Below are 19837 nucleotides of genomic sequence, written 5' to 3'. Positions count from 1 at the left end.
ACAATGCAAAGGCAGTTTTGTGTTGATCCTCTAATCTGATTGTGAGTTGATTATAACCTGAAAATCCATCTAAAAAGCTGTAAGCTTCCTTTACAACAATCCTTTCAATTACATGATCCGTCATGGGTAAAGGATAGCTATCTCTAATTGTAGCAGCATTGACTTGCTTGAGATTTACACACACTCGTAATTTATTGTTCTTTTTAGGCACCACAACAATTGGTAACACCCACTCCATGTGTTCGATCTCATAGATGAATTCGGCCTCTTTCAATCTTTCTATCTCTTCCTTAATTCTTTTTGCAAAAGTTTCATTGTATGTGTATAAATATTGTCGGCATAGTTTTGCATTGCTTTTCAAAGGCATTGTATGTTGGCAAAATACTAGGATCTACCCCTTTCAGATCCTTGTATGACCAGGCAAATACATCTTTGTATTGTTTGAGGGTATCTATCAATAGCTCTTCCTCCTCCTTAGTAAGATTTGTAGCTATGTAAGCAAGTTTTGGTTCTTCCCCTGGTTCTCCCAAATCTATCTTCTTTGCTTTCTCAGGTCCATTATATGATATTCCTAGTTCTTTTGACTCTCTCATAGGTTGTGCTACCACAATTCGTCAATCTTGAAGCGAATATGTCTTGTAATGAGAGGGTGCGTTGAACTTTTTTGAGCTAGAGTCCCCCTCAGTTTCCATTTTTGTAGTCTAAACCTCTTTTAATGCTCGTTTTAATTTTTGGTATTCACTTTTGCGCTCCGTTTTAGACATCTTTGATGATTTTTCACTTCTCTTTTTTAGCTATTTTTTGCTCTGTTTTTTTACCTTGCCCAAGAACTTATCGATTTCATTGGTTTTCTCGTTATTTTATCTTGGACACAATCATCTGCTTCCGCAAGCATAAGATATTGCGTTTTGTTCACCAACTTTGGCATTTTTTTCTCAATTTCGTTATGTTTTTTATTTTTTCATTTCCTTTGATATCTCTCTTGTCTTTGCAATTTTTGGTTAGGAAACTCGTAGAAAATTGGCTCATCCCCCTTTTTCACAATTTTGTATTAAGAATCACCTAAGATTTTTTCTTCTGCGTTGATTCCTAATTCCTCGCTCCTCAAATTGTGGTATTGATCTTCATCATCATGTTGAAGGTCACATATAAAGACCTCTTCCACTATCCGTTTACAGTCATTTACTAGTTGTGTTTCTGTAGCCTCCAAAATATCTTCAGTTTCTTTGACTATTGAAACCATTAGAAAGGGTCTTATATCATAGCCACCTTTGTCACAAAATGTAGTATTAGTTACCTCATTTACGCAAACATCAAGAGTTGTCAGTATTTGCTTCCATCTAAAGGGTTCAAATAACTCCTTTGGGAATGGTTCCTTGATGTAGTGCTCGTCTTCTACTGAACGCTCTGGGATACAATCCTCCTTCTTAAGACTCCCACATTTTGATTCTCCATACATTGAAATGTGATCATTCTTCACTAGCCAAACAGGTAATTGCATTCCATCATCCGTAGTTATAGCAAAGGCTTGTGTTGGAGATTGTTGACGTCCCAATAAGTATGGTCCTTGGTGTTCACTTTGGTTGTGACCCCTTTGTGCGGCAAATAGAGATGGTCATAGCCCCAATATTGAATCATTTTAAGTTGACGCATAAATGGTCTTTCCAAAATAACATCAAAGTTGTTGCTTTTCCCAAAATCTTCCACTACAAAGGTGTGTTTGTATTCTATCATGTATAAGGATACTATTACTTGTTCCAACATTTCCAAGGGTCTCTCCACATACCTGCTGGTTGATTGCAATTTCATGTACATTTTTTTGAGAGTTGGTCTTCCCAATTTCTCCCAGATTTCTTTTGTAGTGATGGCTATTCCTGCTCCACGGTCGAGTATCACAACGGTCGTTACTCCCTTATATTCCCTACCTTGTTTAATGGCACATGTTCCGCTTTTGGATTTTGTAGGATTGTTTGTTTTTTTGGATCTTTCCATAGGATCATCTATCGCTAGACCCTTATTCCCAACTTCTTCAAGTTTTTGCTCATTTGCCCCCACAAACATCGTTTGATTTTCAACAATTCTGCAAGTGTGATAGTGTACCTAATAGAAAAACACAATAGATTGTGCAAGCTCTTCGCATCCGTCATTTGTGGAATCAAATTTCACCTAGATATCACAACCTTAACCTTGAATTTAGTCTCGTATTTCCCTACAAAGGATGTTAACATTCTTATGGATGCTGGTTTGCTCTCTATGAAGACCTTCGTTCTTAAGTCTCTATACAATCATTAGGAGATTTCGAAGGTCTTTTGGAAGAGAGAGGAAAATAAGCTCCTCCAATGAGAGAAGAGCCTACGTTACGTAGAAAAATAGATTGATATTAACAAAAATATAAAAGGTGTCCCTCTCCTCATTTAATAATCTAGTGGTCCTTGAAGACGATCACTCTCTTTCATTTAATGTGAGCACCTTTTCAGAAGGTAGATGCGGTGCATTTGATACAGCTTACGTCATCACTAGAAGTCAAGAAGTCACAAAACTATCAAGTGGTGGAAAATTTTGAAACTTTTGATATTGTCAATGCGTCCGGAACGCCCAAATATCCTAGAAATGAATGTCCAATTGCCTCGCTTCGACATCCAAAGAGGCAAAAAATGTCAAAAACCCCTAAAAGAACATTTTACTAACGGTGCGCGAGGGGGCATTTCAAAATTTTGGACTGCCTCCTTGCGCGCCGTTAGTAAAAAGCCCCCTTTTTTCCTCTTTAGGAAGCTTTTTGAGAGGAAAATGTCAAAAAACTTCTAAAAAGGGGATTTCTTGAAAGATAAGTGCCCAAAAACCACTAAAAGAAGATTTGTACTAATGGCGCGCAGGGGGGCATTCTAGAATTTTAGAATGCATCCTCGCACGCCTTAAGTAAAAAGCCCATTTTTTGGGGGTTTTTTGACATTTTTTGCCTCTCCGGATGTCGGAATGAGACAAGTAGACATTTGTTTTTAGGGTATTTTGGCGTTTCGGACGCATTGGTGGTGTCAAAAGCCTCAAAATATATCACTATTTCATAGTTTATGACTTTTCAAGCTCCAGTGATGACGTAAGCTGCATTGAATGCGTCGCACCTGCCTCCTGAAAAAGACGCTCGCATTAAATAAAAAAGTGACCACTTTCAAGGAAGATTGGGAATATAAATCTACTTTTTAGAGTGTCTGGTTGTCCTGTTGGACGTACTCACAAGGTGCAAGTGCATTTTAAAAAAAGTTTCTAGAGAGAGAAATACAATTTCTTACAAGGCTCTCCAAATGACCTCTGAAATTTTCTAATGGATTGAATATCTTTGAGATAGATTTCATGATCTATATTTATCGCAGGGATTGGAGATTATATCAAAATGGCACTCTTGTCTTTCTGTTTTGGATTGTTTTTCATAATGATTGTGGCCATGGTTCGTCTACTTCTGAACTATTTTCATTTCTAAAGATATGTCCTTGTCTGTGGTGTTTGCGATCCTTGTAGTACTTTTTTGCATTGGTCACAAAATCCTTGAATTTTGTTTTCTTCACCTGTGTTGGTTTTTACTTGTTTTTTTGTGTTTTCTTTGCTCATCTCTGTGTTACTGGCTTAGAAGTCTTTGGAGTTTTAGGATACAATATGACTTGAGCAGCTTTGAGTAGTCGCTTGTATACCTCCATTCGCTTGGTTTCATCTTCTAGATGTGGGTAAGTCAATAGTAATTGTTCTAGAATTTGGTTGTTATTGATCCTTACAACATATTCTTGCAATATTGCATCCAAGTTCTTGTTAACTTTCTCTCCCAAGATCTACGCAACCGTGTATGTCTTTGACTCTTCCGCTTCCTTTGAGCCTTTTTTTCCTTCTTGCGTATGTTTAAGTCGCTCTTTGGTTTGTTTCAATTCAGCTTTCAAAGCTGTTTTTCCTGCAGTCTCTTTGCTTTCATTTTATCTCATTTGGCTTTCCAAGATTTTCTTGACTTCTGAGTGATTTGCTTATCAAAATTGGTTTGGTTTGGATGTTTTAGGTCATTTGCTATCGATTGATTTTTTGCAACTTCTTGAGCTTGAGCTTTAGTCACCACTTTGACATGAATTGTTGGCTCAAATTTGATTCCCTCGTGCATGGTAATATCCCAACAACATTAATAGTTGCTTTTCTAGGATTTTTTGGGTTTTTTGCATAGTTTTGAATGAAACTCTCCCACACCCATCACAAAATCCAAATTTTTTTAATCTTTTGACCTTTAAAGGGCCACCCTCTCACCCAATGATCACCTCCACATTCTTAGCACGGGTCCTTGGTTTTGGCTGCTGGTTGTGCTCCCGTTGGTTGGCCTGCTCTAGGCGGATAATCCCTAGGCTTGTAGTTCTGGTTTGCTATGAACATGAGTGTGTTTTCATCCATTGTAAATTGGTTTCTCAAGGTTTGAACCACATACTGGTTCAAAAGTTTCTTCAACACTAGCCCAATATGGTCTTTCTTCAAGAGTGTAAGCTACTCCCTTCGTCTCTCTCACATGACTTTTGACTGGCTCTTCCTAGTAGACAATTGGTGGAATCATAGGCTGAGTTACAAATGACTTTGTAGGCTGAGTGTAATGCACAATGGATTGGTTATCCTGTGGTAAAGGCGGTTGTTTCCCCAATACTGGTTGCGGTCTGTCCCCACCCATTATCACGTTTCTATGTCCCACTACAGGTGGACCATACGCCCTTTCTATCACATAGTTACGGTTATAAAAATGCTTGCTGGTTTCATGGTTTGTTTATTTTTTCTCTATGGCACACCATTTCAACATTTGTGGAGCATTAACTGCATGTGGCTACTGTGTTCTCAGATTAAGATTTTGAATGTAGATCTGACTCATCCTTCAGACGACTTCTTTGACTGATTTTCCACATTTGGTGTGGTTGTAGCAAGAGTGTTCTGCTTTGCCGTAATCCCACTAGATGTAGAAGATGCACTGCTAGGATTGATCTCTAAGTCTTCCGTTACCTTGCCATAAGCCTTGCGATTGTCAACCAAGTACAAGGCTGCCTTGGTGACTTGTTCAAATGTGGTGAAAGATTTAAGATGCAAGTCCTTTTTGACAGTTTCATTTCTCAAGCCCTCAATAAAGAGAACTGATAAGTGATCATCCTGTGGTAACTCTCACACTGGACATCTTTTGATGCACTGCTTGTTACGAAGGGAAGCTTCCTTCACTTTTTCATTTTTCTTTTGCCTGAATGCATAGATCTAAGAAGCAGTATTATTCTTGATTCCTCTGTTGGAGACTTCCTCAACAAACTCTCATAATAGTTAATCAAGTTGCAAGAAATCCCCACTATTGATTGGCTAGAACCAAGTTAGCACAGTTCCTTCTAGTGTTAACCCAAATCCCTCGTATTGTGTATGGAAATCCATCACTTGTTCAACCCTTAAGACTTGCTTAAAGATGGAAACATGCGCATAAGGATCTCCTAATCCACTTTACTTCTTTGGTATGCATTTAGTCACTTAGGAAGGTTGAATTATTTGATTTTCTATAACCATTCTCATCATTCAAGGTTCTACACCCATAGCATCTCTCATTGCATAAGCACTGACAAGTGCCCTAGAAGGGATCTATTCAGCTGTCGTTCCCTCAGGTCTTATGTCCCAAATTTTTTCTCTAATATATGGCATTCTTGTACTAAAGATAGTGTTCATGATGGCACTACCTCAATGTGTTGACATAGGAATCCGCAGATCCAGGGTACCCATTGATTCAGGTGAGGTTGACTGAATGAGTCTTCCACATGAGACTTCGAGGGACTCACTCTTACCGTTTTTGGTTTTTTTGATTCTAAAGTAGTAGGTATGTGCAAGCTAGGGGTTAAGTAGTACTAATGGAGTGTTCCTCCAAAGTACGTATAGCCTTCAAGCTCAGTACGACTCACAGAAGAATATTTCCGTCCATACTTGTCGAACATAGTAATTTGTGTGTCTCTTGATTTCAAATGTAAACACATACAAGCATTTTTGCTTAGTTAACTCCCTCACATTGGGTTCTTGATATCTATAGTAGAGAATTTTCTCTCCGTTATCATATTTGTATAAGCCCACGTGGGTGTTATCGATGTTGACACATGTAGCCACATTTACTCGCCTAAGCTTGGCATTAGGAATATCCAACGTTGTCTTTCCTTCAGGCTTCTGTATCAACTTTCTCTTTGGTGCCTGTTAATCCCCATTTTTTCCACAATGAAAGAATTAAGCACAACATTATACACGTTTCCCTCTTCATCAAAGTATCGATCGCTAGTGTAATCTATTGGCACTACGAACTAAAGCTCACTCAGCCTCTCTTCAATTTTCACACAGTATCGATCCATACCATCTTTATATATATGAGCTCCTTGCTCATTCTTTAACTGATATTGTAAGTGCAAAAGTTTTTGGCTTGGTCTGGGATTAGATGATCCCACTCTCATTCTGGTCTCTTCTTTAAAACTCACAGTTTTGGTCCCCTCAGCCATGTAGTGATATGATCTAGTGTCAGACAGACTCTCTTCCAAGATTGTCTCTAAAGTGGGTATGGTCCCTTGGTTGACACTACCCTTAGTGGAAATATGGCTTGCTTGGTCTATATTGCTAGGACTTCTACTGTAATAAAATTTTCCTGATCGCAAATACATCAAGAAAATGAATCTTACAAAACCCTCACCTTTTAACTTTTGTGGTGCATTTAATCCTTTGATCAAAGATAATTCCACACAACTCTGATCCGCTAAACCCGTTAAAAATTCAATTTGTGGCTTTAACCTTACAACTACGGGGTTAGTCAAAATATACAAAAGTCAAAATTTTGTTAAACTTTTTGACACAATTCCTATTTTGCTTGCAATTTGCACAATAAAAATCCAAATTGGATTTTAAAAAGAGCATTGTATTTACCAGCACTAGGAACTGCTTTGGTATCAATCTAAGAATTTTTGTGTTAGGGAGTCATGGATTGCGATCCATGTACCCCATGACAAAATTACTTGAAATTTGATACAGAGGGTTCCCATAGTATCTTGGCAATTTCTAGGTGACTTTTAGATGATTAGATGACCTTTAGCTCCCCCAAAAGTCTCTTGATCACTCTGTTTTGTGAATTTTGGTCTTGATTGTCTTTGGCTTGTTTTGAGCCTCCTTTGAGTGTTTTTTTGATATCCTTGTTTTGGGGCGAAATTTCTGGGTTAATCACAGCTACAATTTTGTAAAGTCACAGTTCCAAAATCAATCAGGGGGTCATGGATCGTGACCCATGTTCCTCCATGTCAGAGCCCAGAACTTGTTCAGATGATTAATTGAGGTATATGAGATCCACCTATCCAGTCCTTTTAGGATTTGAAGCCCTTTTTCCTTGTCAAAGGTCAAGTTTTGTGTTTGCTTGTGGTTTTGACTTATAACTTGTTTTTGGGTGTTTTGGTCAACTTTTTGTGGTTTTTTGCCATGAAGGTCTTCACAACAGTTGTTCCAAATGCTATCAACTTCTCACTAATCAAATCTCAGTGCCAAATGTCATAGGGGGTCATGGATCGTGATCCATGTTTCACTGCATCTGGGCATGAAACTTTATCAACTATATATCTAGACCATGTACAAGTCAGATTTTCACTTCTTTTTGAATTTGGATACCAAAAAGTCAAAAATCCCCAATTTTAGTCTATTTTCAAGGTTTTTTTGAGTTTTTACACAATCTCTTGGATTTGGTTGATTTTTTGTGTCAATTTTCCTACCAAAGTGTATAGCTGGAGCATTGGAATCACTCTAGACCAAGTGGTATCAGTTCCTACAAAAAATGGATCAGGGGGTCATGGATGGTGATCCATGTTCCTTCACCAACCTGAATGGAGCTTTCTAGATTCACTCTCTATTGAAACGAAAAACGGTACAATACTCTAAAAGTAATAAGAAAATCAAAGGATGATATGCTTTTGGCTATCCCACTCACAACCCTCTTATCTCTCGCGAATAGATCTCGCAAGTCCTCACTCCTAGACTCTACCAAGCACTAAACCCCGTGTTTAGTTGTCTCACTGCTAAAGTGTAAATGTAGTGGAAATCAAAATCAAAGTTTCTAAGTAAAATCTATGATTAAACACTCACCACCAAAGGATCACTATCCCCGGTAGCGACACCAATGTTAGAGGGATGCTGCCACCGATAGTATAGATGGACACTATCACCATTGACCTATTGATACTTTTTTACCCATGCCAAAATTCCTATACGATCATTTGGGATTTTTCCTTGCATCACTTCTTTGGAATGAATAGTTGCAGTTACATGAGTGAAGGTAAGTATGTATTGTCCCGCCTTGCTTTAAAATGAACTCACTTCAATAGTGATACAGACTTGCTTTTCACTCAACAATAGCACATGACCTTCAAGTCCCACTTATCAACCTCAACGCAAACACCACTGCCCTCTTATCCCACCTCGGCGAGCTCACCACTTAGAACACCCTCCATATGTGCCTACCTCTAGGAAAGTTTCCCACCCACCCCAATGACAAAAAGACACCTTTCACTTGCAGGTCGAGAGAGCCAAGCCATTAGGAAGAGAATGGGGTCTAGGAGGGACTCTTTATTTGGCATTTTAAGGAAGTCAAACCTTTAGTATTAAGAAAGTAATCAAAGGACAACTTTTGAATTCAAACAAGCAAAATGGCTAGTTTATTTGAATTCAAAGTTTCCCCCCAAAATGGAATTTAAAATCTAGCGGGTAAAACCATATCATGTAGCATATCTATGGAAAGAGCTCGATGCATAGATTGAAGATCTATTATCTCCGCTCAAATCAGAGATCATATGTGGGAGCTATGGAAGTCCAAAAATCATAAAAGTATCCACCTCCTTTTTGGGGAGAAAAGTGCATCCTTTCACCACTCTTACATATCTCTTACACACCCACCATTCTTGCACACATGGCGTGCACCTATTCGTCAAATTGTTAATCACCTCCATAAGATCATGGAAAATAAAGAGGCCCTCCTACACCCCATTTTCTTCCTAATAAAGTAGCTGCACATGCATATAATCGTGCAAGTTAATTATGATTTTTTCCTCTGTGGTCATTTGGACCTTTTCCCTGTGCCACACTCATGCTAGCATTGATGAGCATTCTTGCCTCTCTCTCTCTCTCTCTCTCTCTCTCTCTCTCTCTCTCTCTCTCTCTCTCTCTCTCTCTCTCTCTCTCTCTCTCTCTCTCTCTCTCTCTCTCTCTCTCTCTCTCTCTCTCTCTCTCTCGGTGTCATAGATTCCACTTTCACCTACACCTACCCTTTACTCAGAGTTTGGCCGGTTACAAAGAACCTCACCTTCTTCTTTTTTTGGTACACCCTCTTGATGATAACCTTTTTTCCTTTGAAAGTTGGGTACCTTTTTGGCACACACACAACTGTTTGAAAAATTATCTTGGCTGGCTTTTTGGAATTTGGACCCACTTGTGGTTCAACATTTTTTGAAAACTATTACCTTTCACTTCTCTGGATAGTGGGCACCACACCTAATCATTATAGGGTTACTCGAGGGTGCACTTTACAGATGTGACTAGTCTCTCTCCCTCCCAAGGCATAGAAAGCTAGGAGTGAATTTTGTTCATGGCTCTCTAGCCATCGCCATTCTTTGCTGCACTCGCTAACCCTATAACCTTTCCTTCTTCCTAAGTAAGGCGTGTCCTCTAGAACCCTTCTACTTCTCCTGCTTCACGCATGCAAGAAAACCGGCTGAAGCAAAGCGCCTTGCCGCTTGCTAACCTACACTACAGCGCTTAGCACCTGGCATCTGCTAATACCTTCATCATGATAGACTCATGGTAAGGTGCAACACGGAGTGTTGAAGGCCTTAAAAGGCAACCTTGCCGGTTTGACTTCATCTATAGTGGCACCCGAGCCGCTCTCGCCCCCCTTCCTCCTTATTGATCTGAACGCACACAACAAGGTCTTGCTTTTTTTTATTCCAACACACCTGATCATATGCTTTTGGCTGTTATGGCACTCGGGAAGCTCTCACCGCCCCTCCTCCTTGTGGATCTAAACGCACATAGCAAGAAGGTGTTACCCCCTTTCTTTCGGTGCTTTACTGGCTGATCAAAATTCATGGACCGAAACCCTGTAAGAACCACCTTCTCTTGGAAACTCCGGCTTGTTCGCCCGCTGGGCTAACCAATTTACGCATCCGCCTCCCTATGGCCATGAAAGCCATGCCTATGGAGTGCTTCTCTCTCTCTCTCTCTCTCTCTCTCTCTCTCTCTCTCTCTCTCTCTCTCTCTCTCTCTCTCTCTCTCTCTCTCTCTCGCTTTATCAGCACGTTTATTTTTGTAAGCATGATTCCCCCTTATTATACCTAGCACCTAACATAGTCAAGAATCATTTTCTTAACGTTTTATGTATCTCTGCAAAACTACTTTATTTGCAGACTCAAAGAGTTATGAGCATTGGAATCATCTTCAACGGCTTACTTGGGATGGGATGAGAGCCTTATGGCTCTAAGATACTCTGCACAAAATTTCCCCCCTCTCAAATTTTCCAGGGTTTTCTCCTTTGTATTAGTGACCCTGTCTTTCACTCCACTCAGCTTGAACTTGATGGAGCCATCCCTTCTCAGCAGGCTGAAGATACCACAATCCTATCTACTCTTGACCTTCCCACATGGTTTGTCATAAAATCTAATATCTAATATCTAACCAACCCAAATGATTCTCTCATATTAAACTGATCACTTAATGTGGGAGAATAAACGGGACCAAGGGTTAACATATAGAAATGTGCTTATAGATCTATCTCAACACGGGGCCAATGGTAAAGGGGCCCAAATGAGAGATGGTCTATCAAAGAGAAAGGCTAACCAATGGAGCATAAGACCTTAGGGTTAGCTTCGTTGAAGACCTCCAATAATGTGTGTAAAAGTTCTTTGACCTTAGGTAAGCTAGGGCTGACCTTGAGGCACAGGAACCCGACCCAGCTCGAGGTGCTTGTCCTGCTTGATGGCTAAGGTGCTTGAGGTGCTTGATGATTGAGGTGCTTGAGATGCTTGAGGTGCTCAATGATTAAGATGCTCGAGGTGCTTGACATGCTTGAGATGCTAGGGTTGCACTTGAGGTGAGAACCTAGCCCAAGCTTAAAGTGCTTAAGGGCCAAGCTTGTGGTGGGAACTGGGCCTATGCATGAGGGGATTGAGGTGTCAAAAAGTCACATATTCAATCCCTACAAGGAGGGGGCGAGCCCTACATGAGGGGGGATGAGAGAGAACACCCACACACTCACACAAGGCATGCATGGTACAAAGAAAGCAAAAGGGACACTTGTCAGGTTCCTCCTCATGTTGCCCTGATGGTGTGCCTGAAGCCTATTCGTTGGCCACCCAACGAGTCCAATGATAATTTAGGAAATTTAATTAATTTATTTTTCATTTATCTAGCCCTCTCTCTCAAAGGAGAAAGGGGGACACTTGTCTCAAGGCTACCCTTGCTGCTTGTAATGCCTCCTGCTTATGATTGGCTAGGCCTGGAGGGGTTGACCCAAGCATGAGCTACAAGGGGGGGTCGACCCAAGCAAGATAGGGGGTTGCTTAGGGGGTATACTCACCCACACATACCCACAAAAACTCTCATTGTGTGCTATGCAAAGTGCAAGAGCTCCCTCTCCTTCTCCAAGAAAGTAGAGGTTGAGAGGCTACACCAACACTCTTGGATATGGAGTGGAAATCCAACCAAGAGCCATGCTTCAATGCTTAAGCTTACCATCTCCTTCTTCTTCATTACTATGCTATTATGTATGCTATCAAGAAGAGTTATGATAAGTGAGGAACTAATTCTTTCTCCTATGAAATGTTTCTTCTTCCTCTTCCCTACCCTCATTCCCTGCTAGCTGTCTCCACCTTCGAAGGTGTTTGAGGTCTTGGGACTGAGGCTTGGGATAGTTAAAGCTTTATTCAAGTTTATGTTATGCTTGTGATGCATGAAGTTTTCCATCTTCATTGCCTCACCTAGGTTACAAGGAACACAAAGATTGTATTGTAACAAGTCTCTCTCTTAATGGGACAAATCATAATACAAATGCCTATTGGAGGGGGGAATGGCTCCACATAAATCCGGTCCTGAACTGTTGTCATGTTCTCTAAATTCTCTCTCTTGCAAAAGGATTGTTCATGCCAAGTTAACTAATTGCTATGATTATGTTGCTATCTTCAATTATGTTCACCCGCTATGCTCACAAAGTCATTTCTCAAAAGTACTCTCATTAATTTCCGCTACTCTCAAATTAAATAGGCCAATTCCATTATATTGTTATCAGAGCATTTGGTTTCTCTTTTCTTGCTTAAGAAGAGAGGTCCTTAAGTAGCCTATAAATGGTTGATGTTGTTAATTATATTAGGGTAAGTGGAACTTGGATCTATTATCGGTTTTGTTGAGCCCACTATGTGGGGGATGGTGCACACCTCGAGAGATTTGGACTTAATAATGGAGTCTCTTTAGACTTGCCTATGGCTTTACCATTATTGAGCCATAAGAATTCCGAAAGGAGCTAGCCCTTGGCAACTCTGCTATGTTAGACCTACTCCTCTACTCTCTATAATTAACCACTTCGAGCCGTGGGTGTAGATACTTAAGAGCCGATTTTCAAAGACTAAGAGGAGTGGCAACTAAGGTTTTGAATTTCCAAAGCATACACTAAGTACATACATAAATTTTGTTAACATGGCTAACAATAATCAAGAGAGTAGAATGAACATTGATAGCTTTGATTTTGCACATGAAGGTGCTAATGATGATGCTCCCATTTTTGTGAATTATCTTGTCACTAGGTTGCAGCAACCTATGGGCAACCCTGCTTTGCAAGCTGAAGTTACTCAAGAACTTCGTGCTTATGGAATTTCCCTTCCAAAGCTTGCAAATTTTGTCCATACATACATAGTCCAAAGCCCTTGGCAACTCTGCTATGTTAGACCTACTCCTCTACTCTCTATAATTAACCACTTCAAGCCGTGGGTGTAGATACTTAAGAGCCGATTTTCAAAGGCTAAGTGGAGTGGAAACTAAGGTTTTGAATTGCCAAAGCATACACTAAGTACATACATAAATTTTGTTAACATGGCTAACAATAATCAAGAGAGTAGAATGACCATTGATAGCTTTGATTTTGCACATGAAGGTGCTAATGATGATGCTCCCATGTTTGTGAATTATCTTGTCACTAGGTTGTAGCAAGCTATGGGCAACCCTGCTTTGCAAGACGAAGTTACTCAAAGAACTTCGTGCTTATGGAATTTCCCTTACATACATACATAGTACTTCGTGCTTATGGAATTTCCCCTCCAAGAGGAGAGAGAGCTTAGGAGGCCTCTTGAAGAGACCCCCAAAATAAGACTCGCTCCCATTCGAGAGGAGGAATCCAAAGAGCAAGAAAGCAATGAAAGTTTAAGTTCCTATGAAGATGTGGCTCCACGAAGACGGCGGTCTAGATGATCGCCCACTCCTCCCAAGAGGAAAAGATCAACACATAGTCCTTCTCCTCATCACTCTGAAAGGCAAGAGAGGAAACAAAGGAAAAAAAGGGCTAGGAAGAGGTCACCCTCTTCTCCTTCTTCTTCACCTTCCTCCTCTTCCGACGAAAGCTATGGCTATTCTCCTAGAGAATACAAGAGGGGAGGACATCGCAAATCATTTCCTGCATGGTGAAGGTCACAAAAGCTAAAGAAGTTCAAGGAGGGAGGGAAGAGTATCTCTTTTCTCACCTATGATGGCACCTTTGGTGCTACCGACAAAGTGTTGGTCTTCATCCAGCAATTTTATGCGGCCTTTGGAGAAGAGGGCTTCACAGAGTCCTCCAAGCTATGCCATGTAGTTACGCACTTCCAAAAATGAGCTCGTCAATGGTGGGCTAGCCTTCGTGGCAATGGTGAAGCCCCAAAGACATGGAAAACTCTACAAGTTTCCATGATGAAGCAATTCCTTGCAAGCGATGCAAAAGACAAAGTGCTTACCGAATGGCACATCTTGAAGCTTGTCTCTCATGAGTCTATCCACAAGTACGTAGACAAATTTTGGGATTTACATCTCAAGGCTACTGTCTTTCAAAAGATAGACTTTGCCGAGCAAAGGCATCAATTCTGTGCAGGATTACCTGAAGAGATGGCCGAATACATCAACTCTCAACGGCCTGGTACTATTAGCAAAGTAATCCATCACACCATGGTTGCTTCACGCATAAATTTCCATCAAGGGGCTAGACATAATGTCAAGCCCATGGAAAACAAAGACAAAAATGATGCAAAGGGAAAAACCAATGTTCAAAATACTTCCCAAGTCACTTCCAACAACAACAACAATCGGTCCAAGGAGAAGGGAGTTTACAAAGGTCTTTTTGCAAGGACCATAAGTGTTTCAAGTGTGGGGAGCAAGGACATGGCTATCGTTCTTGCCCCAAGAAGAATACTTGCAATGAGACTCCTAGGGCTTCCACCATCGAAGCTCCAAAAGAGGATGCTCATTGCAAAGGATCTTCACTTTCCTATGCTTGGGGAAAGGTAAGAGAGCATGATGGCTTTATCTTGTTTGACCCTGGCTCTTGACCCTGGCTCTACTCTGAACTTCATATCAATGGAGTTGGCCACCAAGTTGGGCATTCAAGCTTTTGAGATGGGAGATATGGTAATGGCTGACGCAGCTTTCAAGGGACAACAAGCCTCCGTTACTCCCTTGATTGGGAAGTTGAGGCTTCATGTCCAAAGCTATGTCGACAAAGAAGACTTTTTCATCCCTCCTCTCCAACATGAGGATGCTATCCTAGCGGCGCCATGGTTTTATCGTATGGCTGCCAACATGAAGTTCCTTGAAAGGAGAATCTACTTCACCTACAGGGGAAAGAACATGTGTATAGATACTACTGAGCGTGGTCGCACTATTCCACTTGTAAATCCTCTTGCTTTTGATAAGTCAATGAAGAGCTCAGTTTCTGCGTACATGATTTTTTTCAAAGAGTCTCTAAAAGATACTAATGTTTCATCAAATGTAAATGGTAGGAATCAAGAAGAGTTAGACTTGTCTTATTTTCTAAAAGGATTCCAAGATGTGTTCATCGATGATATCCCTATGGACTTGCCTCCAACACGAGGGGATGATGACCATGGCATTGAGCTCCTTCCAGGAAGCTCACCACCTAACAAACCTCCTTATCGAGTCTCACAAGCTCAACAAGAGGAGATCATGAGGCAAGTATAGGAATTGGTAGACAAAGAGATGGTGAGGCCTAGTTCCTCTCCCTTTTGTTCTCCAGTCCTTTTAGTGCAAAAAAAAGATGGTACATACCATATGTGTGTGGACTATCAAGCACTAAACCATATCACTATCAAAAACAGATTTTCTGTGCCTCGGGTAGAAGATCTGTTTGATAAGCTACAAGGCTCTACCTAATTCAGTAGGATTGACCTTAAGAGTGGCTATCATCAAATAAGGATAGTGGATGAAGATATCTTAAAGACCGCGTTTCGCACAGCGTTTGGTCTTTATGAATATCTAGTCATGCCTTTTGGCTTCACTAATGCACGAGCTACGTTCAATCGTCTGATGGAGAAACTTTTTAGACCATACCACAAATTCATTGGAGTGTTCTTTGATGATATCATCATATACTCCAAGTCTTTGGAGGAACATAAGAAACATCTCCAAGTGATTTTTCAAGCATTGAGGGAGAACAAGCTTTTTCTCAACCAAAAGAAAAGCGAATTCTTCCTTCAAGAGATTCAATACCTAGGTCAGATTATCTCTCATGATGGTATCCGTATGGATCCATCAAAGTTAGAGGTAATAAAATCATGGCCTAACCCAAGAAATCTACATGAGCTAAGAAGATTTATTGGTATGTGCGCATACTATAGACGCTTCATAGCAAAATTCTCTCAACTAGCACGACCACTACACGACTTAATTAAGAAGAACGTTAAGTATGTATGGACTGCTAAGGAGCAAAATGCTTTTGATAAGCTCAAAGAGAATCTTGATTCCCAACCAGTCCTCGTGCTTCGGGATCTCTCAAATCCATTTGAGGTCCAATGTGATGCTTGTGGTGATTGCCTTGGAGCAGTTTTGCTTCAAGAAGGGCATGCCATAGCATATGAGAGCCGAAGGCTCAATACAAATGAACGAGTCTTGGGCATTTATGAGAAAGAGCTTTTAGCTATTCTACATGCCCTAGACACACGGAAGCACTACCTATTGGGGACTCCATTTATCCTACGAACCGACAACCAAAGTCTCAAGTATTTCATGACGCAAACCAAGCTTTCCAACAAACAAATGAGGTGGACAAGTTTTCGTTCGCAATTTAATTTCCATATTGCTCACATAGCTGGTAAGCACAATCAAGTGGCCGATGTACTTTCACGACAATCAAAAGTTAATGCGGTGTCTATAGCTACTCACAATGATCTATCCTCTATGATAGATGAGTATGATACTGACCCTGACTTTATAGACATAATGTCAGCCCTTGATTTGGGGAAGAAAGAGGAACCATTCACCTTTCAGGATGGTTATCTTCTCCACAACAATAGGCTATGTGTTACCCATTCTCTTCGTGAAAAAGTTATGTATGAGTCCCATGCTCCTCCATATGCGGGCCATAGAGATATTCAACCTACTCTCCTAGGAGTAGAGACGTACTTCTATTGGCCTACCATGAAAGGGAACATACAAGTGTATGTTTGAAAATGTGTAGTATGCCAAAAGACCAAGTATGATAGAGGGAAGCAACCTGGATTACTCCAACCATTTCCTATCCCAAATTCACCATGGGAGAGAATATCCATGGATTTCATCTTTGGATTACCCAAGTCTATCCATGGGAATACAGGAATATGGACAATAGTCGACAGGTTTAGCAAGCACGCACATTTTATTCCTTTCAAAAAGACTATTAAGGCACATCAAATGGCAACTCTCTTCATATCTCAGATTTTCAAGCACCATGGATTACCCACATCCATCGTGTCAGATAGAGATCCTAGAATGACCAGTAATTTTTGGAAAGGTCTCTTTGAAAATCTAGGAACAAGATTGAATTTCTCTTCAGCCTATCACCCACAAACGGATGGCCAAAGTGAGATAGCCAATCTTACGATACTTGATCTACTGAAGATTTATGTTACCAAAGTAGATCAACACTCACAATGGAAAAAGTACTTACCTCTTGTAGAGTATGCCTACAATAATATTGTACATACTTCTACGGAAAAAGCACGTTTTGAGATTACTGAGGGAAGACCTAAAAGTCCCCTGCTACTCAAAGTACATGGGAAGATCTTCGTCGCCGATGAGTATAGCCGTGACCTACAAGAATCTTTTCAAAAGATTAAGGAGGCTATATCCATCTCTCAACAAAGGCAAAAAGCTGGTGCTGATAAGCACAGAAGAGCCTTAATGTTCAAAGAAAATGATTGGGTCTTACTCAAGTTTCCTAAGGCTCGATTAAGGCAAACGACGGGAAAAATTCCTACGGGACATCAAAAGTATTATGCTAAACTAGCAAAAAGATACTATGGTCCTTTCCAAATTTTGAAGCCCATCAATGAGACGCTTATCAACTCAAGTTGCCCAACCATTGGCTCATACACAATGCCTTTCATGTAAGCCTACTTAAGCCCTACAAAGGAGAGCCACCAACTGAACCAATTATTGAAGACCCTCCCGAATTTGAAGACCAAGAAGAGGTTCTACAACCCGAAGCTATCCTTCGGCATGAAGACAAGGTACTATGACATGGTAAGATTATCCGAAGGTATCTTATTAAGTTCAAAAATTATCCTTTTGAAGATGCTAGATGGATGCAAGGAATACAGCTTAAGGATAGTATGAACCTTGTCAATGCTTACAATGGTACTAACGGGAGCAAAGCGAACCCCGAACCCCGACGGCCTCTAAAACGCCGGGGGCTGAATGGCAAGCCTCGAGCCTGTCACGATAAAGAGAATAGGGGGGGCACCACCTAGCTTTGAGCGGCTAGGACGCAAACAAACACACCACCATAACAAAGTTTTCATCCAAGAGGGATGGATGCTTGGGAGTAATGGTGGAGAGGAAGGGGAATGAGATCAAGTTAGAGAGAGAGAGAGAGAGAGAGAGAGAGAGAGAGAGAGAGAATAGCGGCTTAGTACTTAGGCACCACAGAAGGATGGCGAATCCGCACACCCTTCACACATACAAAAGCTCACTCCAAACACAAGACTAGGTGGAGATTCCGCACACCTCACATGGGCAAAACATTGCAAGAAACATACTCACAAAACCTCAAGCTTTATTTAGAAAATAAAGTGATGAAATGGGGAGCATAGGGTAGGGGAAAGAGAATGGAGAGAGTGGTAGAGAACATGGCGGATAGGTGGGAGCGGATGGCGAAGACTCGCACGAGGTCTATGGCCATCATCCTTCATTTAGCTGCCCTTCATCTTCCATAGCCCAAGGGGTGTAGAGGTCATGCTCAAGTCGAGCATGGTGACTGCGGTGATGGTGATGGTGTGGGTGTGTGTGTGTTCACCATCGCAACACCCAGTTGAAGCCTAACCACAAAGCCCTTTGAAACCTACACCGATCCCTTCATCCCGAGCCGGTTTTTGGAAATTTTTTTGGGAAAAGCTCACCATGAGGCTTGGTCCTTCGGTAATTTTACTTTACTTGCTCCCCTCCCCAAGAATCTTCTCCTTACTCTACTTAATGATCATGATAAGACTGCGGTCAAGCAAGGTCTTGTGCACATTTTTGAGGGAAATAACTGCAACCTCTTTGAAAACACTCTAATCGCTACCCCCTTCTCTATGTCATTTTTTGAGCCACGCCATTGTAATGCAACTTTTGGTTGCATGGTCGGGGTCAAGGGTGTCATTTCTACCACAAACCAAGATACTAATTATACTACACAAGTATGGAATGTGCATCGACCTTTTCTTAAGTGCAAATGTGAGCATATTGGGCAAGGGGATCATTGCCGGGTGAACAATGTTTTGTGTTTGATCATGCTTTATGGTTGGTTCTCAATCAATTACCTCGCTTCTTCCCAAGCTCAAACCTTAAACGGTCTACTATTGCCTTTGCGTTGGGTAGCTAAAGAAGCCCAAAAAGTGATTAAAGCTCTCCTCCTCCATGTATTCTATAGGCAAAAGCTAAAAGATGCTATCGCTCATTCTGTTTCGTTTCCTCACATAGCACCTTCTTGCAGTTCATCCTTGGAAGTGGATACTTTTGTGAATGCGGCAGTTGCTTGAATTTTGAAGGCATCCCATGATACTCGTTTGGCCAAGAAAGCACGCGGAGAAGGGAATCAAACCGCACGCAAAAGAGGAAGGAACTTCCCCTCTCAACGCTTGAATACCTCTACTACACCTCCAAGATGGGAGACAACCTCCCCATCCACCGCTAGTAGCCGCACCCCTCAACACCCTACCCCAACTTTCCCACCATTCTTTGCACAAGCTTCTGCCTCACCCCCCATCCCAACTCCAAAAACCAAAACCGCCTTTACTCAGGCATGCGTAACTAGTGCTAAATCCCTCCTTTATGATTGATGCAGGTTTCCAAAGATGTGCATGGACGATTTTGGTTCATCCCCAAGAGCAAGGCGAAGGGAACCTTTGTACCCCTTCATTTTGTCAACCCCTTGCTTGATATAAAAAATCTCACCTCTTTTTTTAGCTTTTTTTTTTCGGGCTTGGCATTTCCACCACTTCCCTATGGGATGAATGCATTTTTAGTTGGGCTTTTGACCCCCCTTTGAAAGCAACACTCTGTAATGCGAAGGAAGTTTTCACCTCTCTCACACGCC

At 41.1% G+C, this 19837-nt stretch overlaps 1 pseudogene; it reads left to right on the top strand.

Moving 5' to 3' along the window:
* The first annotated feature begins 9999 nt into the window (after positions 1 to 9999).
* LOC147427644 (uncharacterized) lies at positions 10000 to 19580 on the top strand (annotated as a pseudogene).
* Positions 19581 to 19837: the final 257 nt, after the last annotated feature.

Source organism: Adiantum capillus-veneris, chromosome 23 (genome assembly GCF_014529385.1).
Source record: "Adiantum capillus-veneris isolate H3 chromosome 23, ASM1452938v2, whole genome shotgun sequence".
Classification (NCBI taxonomy): Eukaryota; Viridiplantae; Streptophyta; class Polypodiopsida; order Polypodiales; family Pteridaceae; genus Adiantum; species Adiantum capillus-veneris.
This window is presented reverse-complemented; position numbering and strand designations above follow the sequence as displayed.